At 46.8% G+C, this 17,665-nt stretch overlaps 1 pseudogene across 1 annotated transcript; it reads right to left on the bottom strand.

Moving 5' to 3' along the window:
- Nucleotides 1–10,225: 10,225 nt before the first annotated feature.
- On the bottom strand, nucleotides 10,226–17,462 carry LOC310891750 (zinc finger CCCH domain-containing protein 11A-like; annotated as a pseudogene). Its single transcript has 10 exons — nucleotides 17,304–17,462; nucleotides 16,398–16,521; nucleotides 15,750–15,953; nucleotides 15,067–15,186; nucleotides 14,478–14,558; nucleotides 13,951–14,061; nucleotides 13,150–13,212; nucleotides 12,796–12,891; nucleotides 12,520–12,585; nucleotides 10,226–12,006 (listed from the first exon to the last, which is right to left on the bottom strand). The product of its transcript is annotated as a zinc finger CCCH domain-containing protein 11A-like (transcript).
- Nucleotides 17,463–17,665: the final 203 nt, after the last annotated feature.

Below are 17,665 nucleotides of genomic sequence, written 5' to 3'. Positions count from 1 at the left end.
CCAACAAGTGTCATAAACTTTGCCTTTGCTGAAGGAAGATAACTAGTCCAAAGAAAACCTGCCTAGTTTGTTTTACAGACTTGTCTTTCTCAGTACGGAACAAACTGACCTCCCTGGTCTAACTTTCCAGTTGGCTATTCTGCCTTTGTCCTGGAGAGAAGAGCAAGAAGGGAACAAAATATTTTTGCACTCCAAAAAATGCATTAGGGAAGGATTATCACACCTACCTAAGGGTAATTTCTTGTTTGTTTATAAAGCGCAAAGTCTTTCTCTTGGACAGTCTCTGTTGCTGGCCTGTTTTGTGCCTTCCATTTATAATAAAGGTATTAAAGATGCTTACCCCGTTTTGGTGGTTTTTTATTTTTAGAACAGTGTAAGCGGACAGTCGGATGACAAGCAAGAAAGAACAGCATAAACTCCTTGTTGTGACCCTGCTTTTTAATCACCCAGCATCAGCCTTGCTGCAAAACAGTCTCCGCTGATTTACCTGCTTGTTAAAGCACCCCACAGGCTGCAAGTGTTGTGTGCTAGGTGTCAAATTATATTTAACGGTGCATAGGTAAACCATTCATCTTCCCATGGTCAAAGCACAGAACAGCCTCCTGCTAACACAGCTCATCCTTGCTGTAACTGCTTTTAAACCTATTTGTTGGTAAGAAAAGAGCTCAGTACACCACCTTCACAGGGCAAAAATTCACATGGAAGAGCAGAAAAAACCAGAAGTGCTTCCTGAACTTCACGTTACCAACAGCACCATCGGATTTAGATCCTTGCCTGGCATCCAGGATGCACGGCCTGCAAGCACTGCTGCGATGTGGAAGTGCCAAGGCAGGTTTTTGGCCTGCCCTAAAACACTTTTTTTTTTTTTTTCTTTTACAAACAATACAAAGAGTGTGCCAGGTATGCTGTAATGCCCGTGTGCCAGGTCAATAGAGGATATCCAAACAACAGAGGCGCTTCTCCTAATTTCTGGCGTGAAAACACTTTCACAGCATTCTTTTCACGAAGAAACCCCTCTCTATCTTCTCCAATGCTCCAGGACCTGCTGCAGCTGCAGCGGCTGCGCTGGTACCAGCCGCATCTTTGACAAATCTTTTCAACGGTTCTGCTTTACCTCGGCACAGTTGAGGTCACTCCTCTTCCTCTTCCAGCCGAGGAAGCAGCTTGCGGGCTCTGCCACACGGTCGGTGCAGAAGCGAAAGCTGGGAACACAGCAGTCAAACTCTCACTGCTAACGAAGCCACCAGGGCAGAGGGCTGACACAGACCCACCAGAGGCGAACCGTACCCGCTCTCCCTCCCGGCTGCGAGGCTCGCCACAGCAGCCCCGACCCGAAGCGCTCACAATGCTTTGCTTGGTGATGTCACCGATGAGTCAGAGTCCCCAGATGAGCATCTGCCTTGCCACTCTTTAATGTTGGTGTTGTTTTTTGGTTGGTTGTTTGCTTGCTTTTGAAACTTATGTAGGTTATGGTAAACCTTCAGGTAAACCACAGATCAATGGGGAAGAAGTCCCACACGAGGGATGGCGCATTCTTTAACGTGCTGCATTCGACAAAGAAGCTCTCTCCATTTTGCGCAGTGGCAACAGGCACGACTGCAACACACGCACGTGTAGGCAGCACCTGCGGGTCCCAAACCGTTAACCAATTTTTAGATAGCACCAATTTTTTATGTAGTTGCTTTCCCTTCATCCATAACCCCTTTTTTCCTTTCTTTATATCGGGTGGCTCTCCTCCATTGTTCTGTCATTTTACTCCCCAGTGTCTGAGCAGGCACTGGGAATCGTTTCCAGAGGAAGGGTACTGCTGAAGCTACAACATTTACTCTCAGGGAAAAGAGAGTATGTGAAAGAATACATACTTCCTTTCTTTTTCCTGTTTTTTTTTTTTTTTAAAATCTCTGAAATCAACGCTGCGGCCTGGCAGCAAATAACTATGGGAGTAATGATGATTCCTCATCCTCACTGTAACATTGTAGTTAATGTCATAAAGAAGCAATTTCCCCAGGCAGTGGCCATTTGAGATGGGAAGGGGCAGTAAGAGGAAGTTTTCCTTAGACTAGCTCTTCCCCCAGAACACCTCGCCATCCAGCAACAAATTCAATTCACCTGCTCCGCCTGATCAGTCAAACGCGCGTCCGACTCCAGCACACGTCACAGCGGTGGTTCTGACGTGGTTTGAGAATCACCTATCCGCAGAATATCTCGGGTTTGTACACTCAAATAACGCAGTCTTTTCCAAATAAGGCCCAGAGCTCACACTCCGAGTGCAGCCTAACAGCACCAGAGGGCCGGTAGGCTAAACATTCCCATCCTGGCAACAGGACTGACCCGGGCAACAGTAAGCATCCCTTCTGCACTTTCGTCGTGAACATCAACATAAGGAAACAGAGACCTCCTCGATCCAAGTTTGAAGAAACAAACACAAAGGTCACCCAAGCGGGTTGTTTTCAGCAAACTAACGGAGAAATTAAGGTGACAACCGCGTGCATCCAGAGTTAGTCAGATCCCGAAGGCAGTTCCTTTGGGAAACGCAGGAGCAGCGCGCCAGATGACGGCTACCTTACAGCGCACCCCTCAGAGGCACTGCTACGAAAGGAAGGCAGAAGGTTGGAACTCAAAATAACTCGCAAGGCGCCCGTTAAGGGGGAAGCTTTAATTTCCTGAGCAGAACCTCCCCCCTGAAGGCAGCCCAGGGACTCTTTGCTTCCCTAGGGAGACGGCGGGGACGGGGCAGGGCGGTGGGATGGAGGGACACAGGGCCAGATGGACGGCCAGACGGCCGGATGGATGGACAGACGGCCAGATGGACGGCCAGACGGCCCAAAAGGCCTGAGCAAGGGCTGAGGAGCGGGAGGGAAGGGCAGGGCGAGGGGAAGGGGAAGGGCGGCCCTGGGCCTGACAGGGCACCTTGGGCCTAACCCCGGGCAGCAGCTCCCCATCTCACAGGGCCCGCGGGGGGCTGCCTGTAACAGGAGATGCGGGCAGGTAAATTTTACAAGCACTGCATCACAAATACCCTGCAACACCTGAACTATTCACTGGGACAGCCTCCTTCCTCACCTCCTGAAAGCTCCAGCTGGCAAACCAAGGACAAAATGAAAGGCAGATGTGGAGGACCTCGTAAGATACTGTTTTGTTCCCTACGTGCCCACTGCTGGTGACACGTAATGCCTCCTGTTCCCAAACGACATCGGCACGTTACATCTTTACTACATGCTGAAAGGAACTCAGCAACTTGAACACAACTTAGAATTACCCATCCCGGCAGCAGGCTGTCCAGCTGAAGCTGCTTTAGCCAATCAAGTGTGTCATGCTGCCCCTCAAAGGTTTCTTCCTGGGAACGTCTGCTGTGACACTCCTGACGTATTACTTCTCGGAATGGCAGAACTGCGCTGGGTAGGCCCCACAGCAAGACTCGTATTTCTGTCCTTCCCTTTCAGGAAAGGATCTCCCACCTTGAATTTATTAATTTTCATGATGATGATACACAAATTGAAGTTTTGAAAAACTGAATGCTGATTAACAGATTTCTAGCACAGCCTCTGCATCAAAATTCATTTCTCTCCATTTAGGTAATCTTAGTTTCTGAGTTACAGTTACAGTCAAAATTTTTCTTCTTCGATTTTTTTCTTTTTTTTTTCTTTTTTTTTTTTTTTTGTGATCAGAAAAACGAGGGGACTGGCTGTCCCAAGTCAGCCGGGGAACTTCTCTTTGGTCGATGCATCAAGCAACTCAGCTCTCTTGGGGAAACTTAAATAGAAAAGACAGATCTCCAAACGGATAAAAAAAATAAATCAAATGATAAAAACCCAACCGACACATCTGATACCCCAGCTTATTGAACAGCACAAGGGTTTAATCTACAGGCTCTGTCCAAAGCAGCAAGAAGTGACAGATTTAATCCAAACCACTTGCCCGCTCTCACTCTCTGATCTGGAGACGTTATTGGACAAGCATGCATAGCAGTAACACTTGTAAACACTGGGTTACTGCACCACAGCCCCAAATCCCTCACGGGCCCACTAAGATACTTTTACTGACTGATCCACAATAAACACTCCCAAAAAGATTCTCAACAAGCTAAACCCTGTTTAGAAAGAATCTGAGGAACCTGTCACTGCAGCAACAAAGGGCTGCAATTGTATGCAAAATCTCCAACACCCTCCTTAGCACCCTGCTAGCTCAAGGACTGTGTGGGGCTTCCGTGCCCTGAACGAGTCCACCCTGGCCACATAATGCAGATGTAATGGTCAAGAAAGCACATAGCGTTATCGAAACTTATCAGATCCACAGCAAAAAGAAAAGCCCACGCTTCTATATTTCTCCTCCTTCTCCATTCACAGAAGGAAGAGACTGAAAACAAGCAGATTTGTGGTTTCCTTTTACAGTTAATGTGAAAAATGGCTATTTGTGAAATACATCACGTATTGTTTCAAGCTACAAACGACTCGCTCCCACAAAGGAAAGACTTTTGACCTCAGCATGCAACCCCAGTTACAAATAACTTCCTATCTACCAGCGGGCCGCGTTCCCCTGGCACTCAGTCACTCCGCAGCACGGCAGCCACCTTTGTTCTAAGGATGGCAAATTCTACTTAGAAACGCTCTGTAGAAGAGTGATGTTGTCCCCTTTTAACACGATCCGGCCTGCAGCAAAGAGAAGGGAAAGAGGGGATTAGAGAGAGCCCAGAACCTGAGAATAATCTCGTGTTTTCAGAAAGTGTTTTGTGTGGTTGAGCAGGGTTTTGCCCATCATGCAGAGTGCAGGCCGCCTGGTATTACACGTTTCAAAGACCAGAACCGGTCTCAGGCAGGGACAGATTCTCCTTCATCCAGCAAAATCAGCAGCTCAAAAATCATCAGGGACAGAGATGTAGCCAGGAATTGCTCACTGAACTTCAACAGCAAGGCTCGTCACACGGTTGGTACGTCTCAGTGCTGCTACCTAGAAGGCTCACCCGGGCAGGTTTCAGACCGCGCGTCACTCGGGTTGCACAGACACACGACACACCCAGCTGTTTCCTTGATTTTGTCTTGGAGTGAATCTCCTCTGCGTCGTCCAGCGCCAAATTCACGTACTCGTCAAAGCCCTAGAAATCGGCAACAGTGGCAATTAGTTCAGCAACAACACGAACCATCGTCAGCTTTGCTGACCCAGGCTGGACAACGAAGACTAATTGTTAGAGAAGCACGATTTCTTTTTTCCCTTGGGCTAGTTTTTCTTGACAAGAAAAAATAGGATTGTGAATGAGGGAAAACAAACTAACGATGTAACGTGGGGTCATGCTGACACTCACGATGATGCAGCCTTCTATCCGCACGTTCACTTGCTCAGCCACACCTGGATCCTCGAGCTCTGCAGAACGAAGGAGGAGAGTAAATTGGAACACAAACACCGCGAGCAGTTTTGTTCTCTCTCGTGTGTTCAGAAATACCCGCTAACCATAGCCGCTAGAGCTCCCAAACACTCCAAGGAGCAACTCTCAGGGGCAGTTTCAATTAACAGTCTGACATTTTAGAGTCTTATATGACTGGGTGAATACTACACGTTTGCTGAAGGACACGTTTCCAGTCACAAGGGAACACTCCTGCACGCCCGGCTGCACGATCCCACTCCCGTTAACACGAGGGGGAAACGCCGGGCTGCGCAGCAGCTCCTTGTACCCACCAGCACGCCGCACAGCTCTCCATTCCCCACAAACCTGCCCCGAGCAACGGGTGGGAGCCGAAAACTCAGCGAGGGAGATCCCCGGACCCTCCCCGCTCCCCCCACCCCCCCCAAATCCCCATCCCCATCCCCTCCCCGTCCTCTCCCCGCGCTACTCACGCTCTGCAGGTAGCGGAAGATGAGGTTCTGGGGCACTGCGTGAAGGGCTCAGCACGGGGACAAGAGCTCCAGGCCCGGGACAAGGCCTCAAGACAAGGCCTCAAACCCTGCAACGAGGCCCCAGGGCCCCGGGACAAGGCCTCAAGGCCTGGGCCGAGACCCCTGAGGCCCGGGCCGCCCCCCACCCGCTCCCCCGTCGCTCCCCAGCCGCAGGAAGGCTACGATGGGCTGCACCATCACCGTCTGCACCTTCTGGTCCTGCCCGCGGTACGCCATGGCTGCCGCCGCCTCGCTGCTCCCGCCGCCCCTGCTGGGCCGCCTCCGGAAGCCCCTGAGGCCGGGCGGGAGCGCGCAAGGGACGCTGGGATGCTGGAGGAGCGTGGCGGGCCGCTCTAGCAGGCCGGGAGGACCGCGTCTCTATGGTCGCAGGCAGGAGTCCCTGCGCCTCTATGGTCGCAGGCAGGAGTCCCTGCGCCAGCTTTATTGGTGAGCAGCGAGGCTGGGGGGGGGAGGGGGGCAAGACAGCCTTAAATAAAATACAAATATAAAAAGTGTTATAAATGGCTGTTATAAATCCAAATAGGATTACAATCAAAGTTTACAATTTATTAAACGAATAGAGGCAAGCAAGCAGCGCTGGGTGCGCCGGGAGTCTCTGCTCCCCCAGGACGCACACCTGTTACGTAAGGCGGCTGGTTTTGATGCTCCCAGGCTAATACATATTCATTACTACTTCGAGAAGAGGCAGGGTTATTAGAATTGGTTTCCGGAATCCGAAACCCCTCCCAGGGGCGCCTGCGTACCAGTCTCTGGTGGTCTCTCGGGGCTTGCTCGGGCTGAATGCTGGTTGTCTTCCTCCCAGGCTTTTGTCCTTCAATTGTCCTTCAGCTCCCCCTTCCTCCTCGTTTGGGAGCCTCTGCGCCGGATTTCAGAAACTCTAGCAACATCCCCTGCAGTAGTCAGCACTTTTCCCTAAAAACCCCTTTGTTCTCTTATCACCTAGACCCGGGCCTCAATGTTAACCCTTCAAATCCCTTAGTGACACGAATTGCTGGACCATTCCTTACAAAAGGAAGGATAAAATATGTAGAGGAGCAATGGCACACGCGAAAGCCCAGCGCCGCGGGCAGAGGCAGCGAAGGTTGACGGCAGAACAGTGCTCGGTTTGAACACGGAGAGGGAAAGCGAGGGGAAGGTGGCCGAAGCCGGCCGCAGTCTCTGAGCTCTCCTCCTCCTGATTGTTTTCTCTCAAAGCCATTTCTGTCTGTGTGCGGGCACCCGGAGCCGGCAGAAGTCCCCGTGAAGTCCTTCGGCAGGACGGAGGGCTGCGTGGGCTCCAGTGAGAGAGGGAGTTAGGAGAATCTTATCAAGTAGAGATAGAGCGCTGACGGCATTAAACTAGGATGCTACTTAGTGTCTTTGCTAACTATGGTGCATTGTGCCAATTAACTAAAGCAAGAAGCCTTGGGCCCCTTACCAAGGTCAGTCTCCTAATAAGAGAGCGAGCCTATCTTAAGAAACTGGGAGAAACTGGTCCTGCAGATGGACAAGAGCCAAGGAGCAACTGAGTCTGTGCAAAGACAAGAGGTCAACTAGCGGTGACGAGGAAGAGTCATCAATCTTCATGCCCACGACCTCCCGTGCTGCCCAGCGCTGAATAAACATACCTACTTTACAATCTCACTGATTGTGGAGTCCGTTTTCCGCAAGTCGCCAGCAGCAGTTTCTTCCGCAGAGGTTTTCCCAGAGCCGCTTCAAAGCTTCCCTCGCGGAGCTGGGGCGTCGCAGGGGGTCATCAAAGCACGCACGTACACACACACACACACACACACACACACAGGCGTTGTTGTCCAAACAGAAAGTATTTACAACAAATTCGACAAGCGGTTTTTCTCTTCCAGCAACAAATGCCTGAGGGCCCCTACAGCTTCACAAATCATAGCACAAAGAGCCTAAAGTTCCTCTAAAATTTAGGGAAATGATTCAAAATAGATCTGCTAGGGGAAAACGATCACTGGCGGCAGGGTACACAATACACGCGAGTCTCAGCTCTCCTCCGCAGGGTCAGTGCCCACGCCCAAGTGCGACGCTGATGGCACCCGAACATTTGCTGTAGCAGGCAGCAGAGCCAGCAGCTCAGGGGAGCAATTTTAAAAACCAGGAGGCACTTAAACCAACCCTTAATTGACCCAGTTACTGCAGGAGAGTCCCGACTACTCGCCCTGGAGTCCTACTGTCACCAGCAAAAAGCACCAACCAAAGCTTGGGGGAACTTTGGTACAGCACAAGAGAAGGGAGTGGGGGTAGCGTAGCCGTATCGCAGAGCTGCTGCTTTTCACACCATTTTATCATCCCTGATAATTGAAAGTAAGGCCGGGTGGGCTGACCCCACCACCACCACTCCTGGCAGCATGTTTGGTCCACAACGCTAGAATAATTATTCTGCTCCCTCCCGCCCCTACAGCTTCATCATCTGAAAAGATTACAGTCAAAACAATGGCATACACAAATAAAAGTCAAGAGTTGACATAGTAACTCCGGGATTTGGGTATCAACTGTCCGAGAAATCAGAACACCCAGGCTTCACAATGTGCCCAACATCGAGCTGTGCCAAGGCGGGGGGGAAGGAAGAAGCTTTCCGTTTAAGCCTTCAGAGCATCGCTCCATCACTACGTCAATTCACAGCCACCGCAGCGTGCCGATGGACATCTTTCTGTGCCAAAAGAAACAAGTGCTTTGTCCTCTTGATATCAAAGGTAGCCACCTATAGTTACGGAACCATGCACAAGACCTTAACTCTGACCAGCAGGGAAACTTAGGACAACTGAGTGCAGATCCTGCCAATTTCTACCAGTTCCAACTGTGCTTTAAGTCTCATTGCAAAGCCTCAGTTCGAAAAAGGATCACCTCGGGGTATCCAACAAGAAGAAGAGTTGTATTTTTTTTTTGTTTGTTTGTTTTTTTTAATATACCATAGGACTATGCAGTTCAATCATCAATCATCTTGGAAAGCTCAAGGAGGAGGTCATCCTCATCCTTCCCTGGGTCCAAGTCGAGCTCGGCTTCCAGTATGCCGTCTGAGAGTTCCCAAAGTAGCGTCTCTAAATCCTCGTCTACAGATACGGGCGCGTTGCCTGTGGAACTCAGCCGGCGTGTCCTTGCTTCTTCTAGCTGGGAAGAAGCTGAAGTCGAGCTTGAGAACTCCATTGGCTCCACAGATTCTGCCTGGCTTCCAAGATGTGCTTCAGGTCTTGGCAGAGCAAGGAAGAGAACAATCAGTATATGCCATTTCTTAACGGGAAATCCCTTTTCTGCAAACCGGCTCTTAAAACCGTAGCCAACCCCTCCTGCACTTCAATCTTACCCAGGGATTGTTATTCAATTAACCCAGGGCTACATTTAGAGCCCAATATATTAGCAGGTACATTTTTCAGTTTGGGGGTTTCTCTGTGAAGCCAGAGCACCTGGAGTCTAGCAAAGATGGTTCAATTGTTGTAGCAAGAGGCACTTTGCCACCTTGCTTAATTTTCCTGTAAAAATGGTAAGAAGTCTCCATCTGCAAATATCTGTTTGCTAAGTTAGTCATTTTTCCCACGGCACACTCAGCAGAGTTTGCTCCCCACTACAGGAAGCTGATCTGCAGCCATCACTTCCCTCTGCTCTCCCTGCACTCTTGTCACCTTGTATGTTTGTTCGGGTGGCATTCTTGAGGACCAAAAGGCAGAGGACACTACTCATCATTTATCACCTCACGAGGAAGTAGGAGAACTTCACCTCATCCTCATTTAGGTATTCAGACAGAGCAAGAAGTCACTGGAAAGCTGTACCGACTTGCAGCATTTAAAGAAAGTAAGTCTAATTAAGCATTCCTGCTAGCTGCTAGAAAGTCATTTCACGTGACTTATTCCTCTGATGGATTTGGGCTTTAATTATCTCAGAACCCTCCTTTTTTCCCCACGTGTGACAGAACTTATGTTTCACTGGGGATATACACCGATTGAGAAAAAGAACAAGTTGTGGTCATCACCTGTTTTGGGGATTTTCTTCAAGTCTGGTGGCTGGGACGTGCTCCAGCGTGGCTGGAACAGCCTAGAAAGCAGCAAAACAGTATTTAGGACTCATGGGTAAAAGATTCCTTACTAGCTTTTTCCTCCATGCTGCTTCTCCTCTGGCATTGCGGAGCCTTAGCCAAAATACAAAACCAAGGTGCTCCTGAAGAAAGTTAATATTCACTTGGAGGTTACTAATGATCTTGTGTCTTTTAAGAACACAGCATTAATGGACAAAATCCTCCACACCAGAGAAATCACAGAATCACAGAGGACTAAGTAAATAGTGCCATTAATCTAATAAATATGGAAGGGTACTACAAGAATTCTGTAGGCAGCTACTGGATTTAAAAGGAAACAGAAAGCCTGTAGAACTTTTGAGTTTTCCATCTTTTCTCCTAGAGGAGGGTGTAAATTTTACAAGGGATCCATTTCTGCATTAGCCCCTGTCCTTACCATAGCTGCTTTTTTGGCTGGAGGTCCCATTGTGTCAGCGTCAGAGGCAGTCCGTGGCTTCACAGCTGCTACAGCAGAGGGAAAACTGCCAGGTGCCTTACGTTTCAGTGCCTTCTTCTTGGGGGAAACGACTTTCCCATCCCAAGGCTTCGCAAACATGTTAAAGTTGGCTAGAGTAAAAGGAAGAGAGAACTGATACAGTCTTGCTCTGCCTCATGAAAAATCCACGTTCTCTTCCTCATTTCCACGGCCCGTCTACACAGTTAACTGTATTTGGCCAGCAGAAGTACACTGCCATTGCCTGGATTCTCAGCAATATCTTCCACATAGTAAACTCCGTCTACCAACAATCCATACAAAGGAACAAAGGAACTGAATAGCTACAGTAAATCATAATCCAGGACGAGGGAAACTCAGACACAGAGCGATCCCAAGTGCAAGCAATACTCTAAGACGTTGTATGAAGTCTAGTAAGATTCACAAATGTTGACAGCTTTTGTATTTAAAGTCTTGCTCCCTCTAGGAAAGGAAAAGCAGCAGGTATAGTAAGACAAGAGAGTGTATGCAACTGTTGTACCAGCTTCCTCTCCCCTGCAGTGATGTCCCACAAAATCTATTAAGTTGTTCTACAAAATCCAAATTTGTAGAGTCATATTCTAGTCTCCCATTCCTGACCTAACATCTGGCTGGCAGGAGAAGAAACGAAAGAAGGCTGGGTACTTGTTTTCTTTGTGTGTTTATTTCCTCGTGTCCCATGAGACAGAGAGAAAGGCTACAATGTGCAGTGCATGCAGCCTTTAAGCCCTCCTTATCTCCCTCACACAATCTCATTTTACAAAGTTGATATAATCTTAACAACGAGGCCTTTGATCCTCTGTCATTTTTGACAGAAACTGGCCCCCCACATTAAGACGCTGATGCATGCTTTACAAACACATACACGTGTCAAGTTAAGCAACACATGCCAAAGAGGAAGGTGAACTTGAACTCAACGCAGGGAGGACTTCATACCGTAAACAGATGGCAGAAAAAAACAGAATACCAAAATTAGACTAAAAAGCCCCTCAATGTGTTAATTTTCTAGTGGGAAATACAGAATACCATCACGTAATTAACGAAAACAGACATGGTTGCATGTTCTGGCCCTTCTTTGCCTTTGAACTTTGTAGCCTTAAACTCTTTTATCCTCTGCATTGAAGGAAAAAGCAAAGCAGATCCTGAGCAAACGGAACTTGCTCAATATGGGAAGCACCTCACCGGGGCAGGTATTAAAGCATCTTATTACCTGATAGCTTTGTGTTCCATAACGATTTCTGCCCGGCTGGGGCAGGTCCAGGTTGTGCTGGGGGAGCTGGCACATTTCCTCCACTCTGCTGCATCCGCAGAGCTTTCTCGCGCTTTATTTCTTCCAGGGTTTTAACACGCACTTCTCCTTCTGGCTTGGCTTTACCTGCCGGCTCCTTCGACTGCACTTTGCTGGGCCCGGAAAGAGTGAGCACGCTCTGCTTCTTGGGCTCACCCTCAATTTTTGCCCCTGCGCTGGGATCTTTGGTTTTACCATGCCATTCAGCCTGGGCTTTGGCTTGACATTCTCGTCTCTGAAGAGCTCTCTCACGACGGATTTCCTCCAGTGTTTTCACATGGATCTCTCCCTTTGGCTTAGCAGCCTTCCCTGTCATCATCAAGAAATGAGAAGCACCAACATTTAAAGAGAGTCCAACAATAGTTTAAGTCTCCAAAATTTGTCACAGTACTAAGGAAAACTAAGCCTGAGCGTTCCCAATAACGCATCTTAGGACAATAGCCTAACATTCTCCTCCTCCTCTGAGCCACTTGTTGTATTTTGAAGACCAGCCCTATCCAGAGAGAGTTGCTACACAGAAATGCTAGTTTACTTGATTACTTTTTCAGACTGCATTTCAAATTCCTGCTCCCGGCAGTGGCTCTATTCTAATTGTATATGATGGTTCACAGAAGCAGCTTAAAACCTTGACAAGGCACAAGCGGAAAATAAACACACACCTAGAGGCAGATTTCTGATAGTGGCTGTCAGAAGAGCTTCAGCACTCAAGCAAGAGGAATCAGTTCTTTGTTTTCATTTGAATTCCTTTTTAGGGCTGTATGAAAACGGTCTAAGTTCACGGAAAGGAAGAAGGAGAAAGTATATTTAATAGCCAGTTGTTACCTTTCGCAGCACTAGTCCGTTGAGAAGGTAATCCTAGCCTCTCCTTCACAGACTTGGGAACTTGAACTGCAAAACAGAAAAAGACCAAATTAGGGAGGCTGCATAAACGTCAACTTTGTGTTCACATTCGAAAACAAGGCAGGAAAGGTAACTTTGAATCCCGGTGATTAAGACCTCAGCCAACATGCAAAAAGAAACATCGCAGGAAAAGGACAAACAGAAAGCCTAAATACAAAACCCGTGAATCACATCCAGATGCCTGTTTAGTAGCTGTACCTCTCTTTGGTGCTTTGTCAGCATTTCCCGGAACCTCCACCTTCTTCCCCAGCCTTTCAGCAAGGCTGCGCTTCACCGGAAGGGCGCTTACATCAGCTTCAGACAGAGAAAACAAGGAATATTTTAAGAACATTTCTTTGCAGGAAGATTTGAGAACAGTCAACCACAAGCTTCTATTTTTCAAGCATATTTTCATAAAATTGCCTTTCAGCTGCTAAATGGTTTTTTTGCCATTTCTGCAGTCAACACAGATCTCCACTGCAATGCATTTTCCTCTCATACGTCAAAAATACTCTTCAATGCAGTCATATAGAGAAGACGGCACCTAAATAACAGCTCATAAAAAGTTCTTACCCACGGAGGCTTTCCGTTTTCCTTGTTTCTCAGCAAGATCTAGTCGAACCACAGGTTCCTCCCCTAAAACAAAAGTAAAATTTTTCTATTTCATAGAAACCAGTAGCCAATAGAAATAGTATACTGTTAGCCCATGTCCAAAAAAAACCCAGCAAGGCACTGTTTTGACAGCTAAACCACACAAACTCACATTTCAACTATAATTAACTTAGAAAAAGTATCCATAGTCTCAGTGTTTGCCTCAAATTCCAGCTGAATGTAGTCGAGAATGAATCTGAGTCTGCTTGACAGCTATACTTTGTGCAGAACAGAGCTGCATAAGCAAGCAGAATATTATTAGGTACAAATGCTGAGAAATATTCCTTTCTAAGGTGAATGTCTATGAGTAGAAGTACTTCTTCACTTCTTTCCCTTTCAAAGGAATTTGCACAACTCTAAACAATATAATTTATACACAGACTCCTATCGCACTACTGTCCACACGTGCCACTGTCAGCCTCTTTAAAGCTTCAGAAATTGCTTCTTACATAGCACTGTCCTCTAGAGCTCTTTCTTCTCGTTACTCTCCTGTTTTTCAGTTATCCCCCTATTTGCATACTGACACATTTTTTTCTTTCTCCTGCTACTGCACTTAACCTGAGCACCAAAGCTTTCCAGTACAACCAGGGACTTTCAGCATAAAAGCATGTTTTGAACAGAAGGCGGCAGCACCAGGAGGCTAACAGGGGTGAATTGCCTTCCTTCTTGCTTAACCTTCCAGTTTAGGAGTAATGAAATCAAAACAAAAGCATGAATTATTACCTTCCTCTGTAGACAGTGTCACAGTTCTCACCACTGTCCGGACATTTTCCTTTTCCGGAGCAGGAAAAATCATAGAATCGACGGGAGGAAGAGAAGATCTTGAAGGACCTTCTGCTCAGAGCAAGCAAAACATAAGGAAGTTTACCAAACAGAAAAAACTATCACGAAGAACAAAAAACTTTAATTATTCATTACTGTCAAACATACAGTGACCAGAGCATGCAAATAAGAGAGGTGACTAATTTGCCTCTGGTTGCCCTTGGAATTCCCATCTAGAATACCAGCTGGCTGAGAATCAGGTTGCTCGATGCCCCCAGCTAAACATGGAAGTCTATCCCTCAAGCAGCTCCCAGCCACCATCACCTGCCATTCTGAAGCCAATCAAATTTCACTTCTTTGGCAAAATAGTTGGATTCACCAAAGCATAGCCAGCTACCCGGTATTACTGGAAGAGTTTTTTTTTGAAAGAAAAATCATCACACAGGATGAAGGTGAACAGGGTAAGGAAGCAGGGAATATTAACTCACCACCGTGTCTCTTAGTTTTTTCCTTCATTTTCTGCAATTTGATTTCTTCAAGTGTTTTTATTCCAAAATTCAGACCGTCCTCTGAAAACAGAAAACAGTTAATGAGACTAAGGCTTAGAGGCACTCACTGAGGACCACAGATCCTCAGGCTTCTTAGTGCTCAGGAACTTTCAGAAGTATTTAGAATAAAGCCTGTCAACACTCCTCACAAGTGAAACAACCATAGAATCAATGGCATTTTGCCCCTCCTTTCACCCTTCAGGGTAAAAACTGTAGTTTTAATTTTAATCCATTTACGTGATATTAGATCCCTCTATCGTTAGATATGGCTTTCAACAGTGGTTGCCAGGCTGCACGTGCAGCCATTTAAACTCCATGCTGTGACCCTGTTTTGTTCTCCAAAAGGAAAGAAAAGGAGTTCAACTTTCTGACCCAATGGGCACATGATGGTATCAGGGAGAAATGAGATCATGGAAATAACCGAGTCCATTCAGCACCCCTACATTCTGTTGTGTTTTTACGCCACATTGCTTTTGAGTTAATTGTCAAGTTCTCCTTCCGATTTATCCTACTACAGGTGCTGGAATACCTTGTTTAGCAGTAGTAGCACTGGCTTTCCGAGTGGAAATCATCCGTAATCCATTTTGGCCTTCCTCAGCTGGTTGCTGGACGGGAGTTTTAGTTTCTTCTCCTTCCGCAGAAAGCTGGTCTGAAGGGGAAAAATCTATTCAGTTATGCATAGGCCAGATTGTTCGTGATTATGTAGCTCATGCAATGACACTTCAGTCCATGGTTCCTATAAAAAAGTTGTTTTTTTTTTTTTTTTTTTAATACAGCTACACTGACCTGATGAACTCGTAAGTAGACTACCCTAGGACAAAACATCTAGGACTCTAGATTCTCTCTGCAGCTTTAACTACTACACAACATATTACTCTTCAGACAAAAAAAAAGGAATTTCCTTCCTAGTTTCACATAGAGCTTTACACAACAGACCAGCTAAAGCCAAGAGTGGTTCTAAGCTTTCCTCCAACATTTCAGGTTCTGTCCACTGACTGCCAGACAAAGCCACCAGTGACCTGAGCGGACTGCCTGCCCTATCGCTAGTCAGACCTCAGGTCATCTGTGATTTATACATTCATTTACAGCACAAATTCCTTCCAAGAACCAAAGACTTACACAATCATTTACAGCACAAATTCCTTCCAAGAACCAAAGACTTACACAATCATTTACAGCACAAATTCCTTCCAAGAACCAAACCATGCTCACCATCATCATCTTCATCATCATCTGCAGCATTGATTACAACTGGAGGGTGTGTAGGGCTTGGGACATTTTCCGAGTTTTCCACTTTCATCACCCGCCTTAGCTATGGAGAGGGATTGGACTGGACAGAAAGTTTGTTTTGCTGCAGTGACATCTGAGCCACTTTCAAATCATCGTCCGCGGACTCAGGCGGACTTGGCAGTGTAGCTAGAGGAAGAGGAGGATCATCAGTAATATGGCAGTTTAAAACTTTGACCACAATGCACGAAGATGGTAGCTAAGGCAGATAACCTGCACAGGCAATGAATGCAGCATCTCCTTTTGCCCATCCCGCCACTGTTTACACCGTGAACAATGACTTGCCTTCAAACAACAACACATCTCCCTACCACCCAGCAGAAGACGAAACAACAGAAAGCAAACTGCAAGGCAAATATCACACAAAGCAGAGAGAAGCTGAGCATGAAAGCAGAAAACAAATACCAGCAGTACAGCAGCAGTACACTCGGTTTAGCTGACCACCTAGGACTGCAGACCTTTTCCTGCACTCACAAATGAACGGTTACCTGATGTCTCCTACACTATTGGCACCCACTAAGTAATATGCAAAATTAATTCTTCAATACTTAAAGAAAAAGGACCTAAACTCACTCTTGCTTGGTGGTAAGAAGACGCCATCGATGTAACGTCCCTTTGCGTGATGAAAAGCACAGTTGGCTTTCTGACAGCCCACTGGCTGCTTCTCCCAGTAGCAGGGAATCTCAGCGCGCTTTTTCTGAAGACAGAAAGAAAGACAAGCTCGTGATAACATGCACCTAAGGTTTGCAAAGAGATGCACAGTTCCAGGTCACGACAGCGATAGGGCTGTCACAATACAGTGCTGAAACATCATTCCAAAGGTCAGTTTATCACGGAAGTATAGTATTTCCGGGCATATTCACAAAGTTTGCAGAAGCTGTAACCACTATGCACGTTTAGCCTTGTCATCATTCAGTTTGAGAAGACAGGCACTCTCAGACATCAGTTTAGGGTGGGTTAAACTAATACACCTAGGATTATACTAGGATTATTCAGAGGGAAAAAGGACATCTTAAATTGCCTACGTTAACTCTATCCAGAACTACTTCTCGGAGACTTCGTTCTTCTGCACCTTTAACTTTCCCCACTGCTTCCTAGCCCAGGCAGCTAGAACAGCATTATCTGAAGGACTCCGGGACACAAGAGACCTGATAGATCATTATCAAGCCTGCTCTCAGGAGGCTAGTACAGCCTGTTTATTACCCCCCTGCTCCAGCAGGTTTGAGCAGTCTAGTTAGCGGTTATTCTGCATCTGTTGAGAAAATACTGTCGGCGTCTAATAAAAGAAAATCTTGCTAAGACATACCTAAGGCATTGATTTTATTTCCCTCTCCTTCCTCCCACCCCCTCCCCTGCTAACAGAAACCAGTGTAATTCCAAAGCAAAGGACTCTGTCCTGCAAAAGCACAATCAGCACACCTACAGCACTGAAAAATGCTTTTGTTGATTTATTTTGAGAACACATCTTTAGGCACTCACATCGATTTCCATGTGTCTGAATCGGCAGACATTCCTGAAACAACGACCCTCCTGCCACAGCGTGCAGACTGTCTCGTTCCCCAGAGCAGCTTCACAGTGGCGGAAGGAACAGTTGTCTCCCTGTAACCAAAAGGAAACCAACAAGGAAAATATAGTACAGCCTCAAAAACGTCCATGCTACTGCCTCAGGTTGCCACGATTGAATTCAGAATCTATCTGGTTATCACGTTAACCAAAGACCAGTGTGCCTCCTCCTCCTACTCTACCCCTTCCTGAAAAAAATGAAAAAAAAACAAAAAAAAAAAACAACAAAAAAACAAAGCAAAGCAAAGCAAAAGAAACCCAGCCATACCTTGGTACAG

The sequence above is a fragment of the Anser anser genome, assembly GCF_964211835.1.
Source record: "Anser anser genome assembly, contig: HAP1_SCAFFOLD_90, whole genome shotgun sequence".
Taxonomy (NCBI): Eukaryota; Metazoa; Chordata; class Aves; order Anseriformes; family Anatidae; genus Anser; species Anser anser.
This window is presented reverse-complemented; position numbering and strand designations above follow the sequence as displayed.